Below are 2,500 nucleotides of genomic sequence, written 5' to 3'. Positions count from 1 at the left end.
TTATTTTGTTTTTTGAAGGGAGTTAACAAGTGTTGGCTAAGTGATGTTAAAAATGAATGGGACTGGAAGGAATGAGGGATGAAAAAACAAAACACAGAGGAATGCAGGTCAGTATGACTGAAGATTAGAGCTTTAGGCCCTGTCCTGAATGAGAACATTCATTTTGGTGTCTATTGGGGCTGTGGTTTGGGGCGAAAATGAATGGTATTTGCTTTACAATATGCAACTATTATTATTTACGATACATTTACAGTAATTTTACTTTAATCTCAGCTGCCAGTAAATTGCTGTAGTTTGTGTTGCCTGGTATGTTACTGTAAACCAGTTCACTTCTCTAAATGGCCAGTATGATCCTGTAAAATAATGACCCAGTACTTTACTATAATATAAATGCTGCAAATATACAGCATTTTTACGGTGACACATTACAGTAAATAAGTAGCTCTTAGTTGCATTACTTTCACAGTAATTAACAGCAAAAAAATAAGAAACAGTAGAAATGCACTACCAGATTACTCTGATGTAACTAATATTTCTCTGTACACTTACAGTGTAAACTGTAAATAAAATACAGTAATATTCTGTAATTTTATGGAAATATAAAAGTAATGCAGCTCAGTAGCCGGTAGTTTACTGTTCATTATTATTTTAAAAGGATTTGTATATAATAGACAAAAAGACATAAAAGAACAACCTAAAAGATTGTCTTCTTCAAATAACATGAACTAAAGTAAAATTTTAAAATAATATCAATCAACATTTATTTATTCATCATTCATCATATCTCAAGTAAGCATGTTTAAATTTAGACACACATATTACAGCCAGTTTAACTTTGCTTATCTTTTGCACAGACATGATCAAAAGCTAAAAATGTTTTTTTCTTTTATTAAAATGTTTTTTTTACTCTTGAGTTGCTGCTGTCATATCCCATAATGCTGTTCTGTACCTACCTATAATTTGCTGTATAATGAAAGACATTTTATTAAGATCTGTGGATTTTACAGTAAAATGATAAATGCAGTGTTTTACCATTAAAATTAGTGTGAAATTCCCACAATTTTTGTGAAATTCTAGCAATTATTAAAAATGCAACACTTCTGCAAAACAGAGAGAAAGGAAATCTAAGAAGTTCTGAATATTGCATCAAATGTGGCTTAATATCTACAAATCCTTCAACCAGAAGAAGTAGAACCCTTTGCACTGAGCCATTAAACTATGAATATCAGGTTGAGCTCAGTTTTGTTTCCAGATGAAGCTGAATGTTCTTTAGTTCCACTCGGTCTGTAAAGGGTTTTACAGCCTGTCCTGTTTACCCGGTTGTTTTCTATTATTTTCTGGATGATTCTAGCTTGTTTTGGTCACTCTGAAGTTGATACATTTTTACAGTCACTCTCTTCAGAACCTGACCAGATGGGCTGCAGGGGTAACATTATCCTTTAGAAGTTTTCTAATGTGTCTATTTTCAGTTTTATGAGCTAAAGTAGAAACTCAGTGTGTTGAGAAAACAATGACACAAGGTATCAGGGATACAAAGAACCTACACATAAAATGTAACTGTGTTTACTTTAATAATTAATACAGTTATATTCAATTGAATTTGATGAAAAGTTGTTAGCATGTGTAGGCTTTTAGACTTTGGTAAATATACAGAATGTAAATCAAATATAAATGTCATTACAAATCTGTGTAATTCTTCATGCAACTATGCCATTATACGTAGAAATTATAATAAATGATAATGTATATACTCTGGAAAATGCTTAATTGACGTTAGGTGTCCCTAATAAATTAGTAATAAGCAGTTAATTAGCAGTTATACACTTGAAAAAACTTGATACGAGCATTAAAAAGTGAGCTTTGTTTAATAAAAGTACTATATACATTAAATTGAATTTATTTCATCTTATCGGATTTTGTCCAACATAGTTTGGGCTGTAACTGCTGTCTGCATTGTTTTCTGTTGATGCAACAGTCTGTTTCTCTCTTTGCTACAATAACAACAACAGTAACAATGTGTTCACTTGGGCCTACAGCAGTGACACATCTGGTACCAGAACAATAACAGGATGTTTGTTGTTTTTATTGTCTGTAAAGCAGCTTTAAGCTTGTGTCCCAGAGAGAACTCTAAAAACATGGGGATACTTGATGAATGTGGGGGTCGTTCTCCATCTGCAGTGGGAATTCAGGTGGAAACATTCTTAGAAAATCAGTTTTTTTCATCTCAAAACTAAATAATCCTCATGTGTCCGTGAACATGTCCTGTTATCATACATGCAGAAAGGAGCTTCATTCCTGGCATGTTTTACAGTCACTGGTGTTGAATGAAATGTATGTGCCTGTCTGTCTGCTCTGTGATGGACTGGCGACCTGTCCAAGTGTGTCTTGCCTTCCATGCATTGACAGCACCACCAGTGACCCAAAAGGATAAGCAGCTTAGAAGGTGTGTGTGTGTGTGTGTGTGTGTGTGTGTGTGTGTGTGGTGTTGTATGAATATGGT

The 2,500-nt window shown here is 33.6% G+C and overlaps 1 protein-coding gene across 1 annotated transcript in view; it reads right to left on the bottom strand.

Annotated features, from left to right (window-relative positions):
- The window catches only part of col5a3b (collagen, type V, alpha 3b), a 116,840-nt gene that overhangs the window by 82,539 nt on the left and 31,801 nt on the right, over positions 1-2,500 (bottom strand). The gene's annotated exons all lie outside the window — the stretch shown is intronic.

The sequence above is a fragment of the Pygocentrus nattereri genome, chromosome 12 (assembly GCF_015220715.1).
Source record: "Pygocentrus nattereri isolate fPygNat1 chromosome 12, fPygNat1.pri, whole genome shotgun sequence".
Taxonomy (NCBI): domain Eukaryota; kingdom Metazoa; phylum Chordata; class Actinopteri; order Characiformes; family Serrasalmidae; genus Pygocentrus; species Pygocentrus nattereri.
This window is presented reverse-complemented; position numbering and strand designations above follow the sequence as displayed.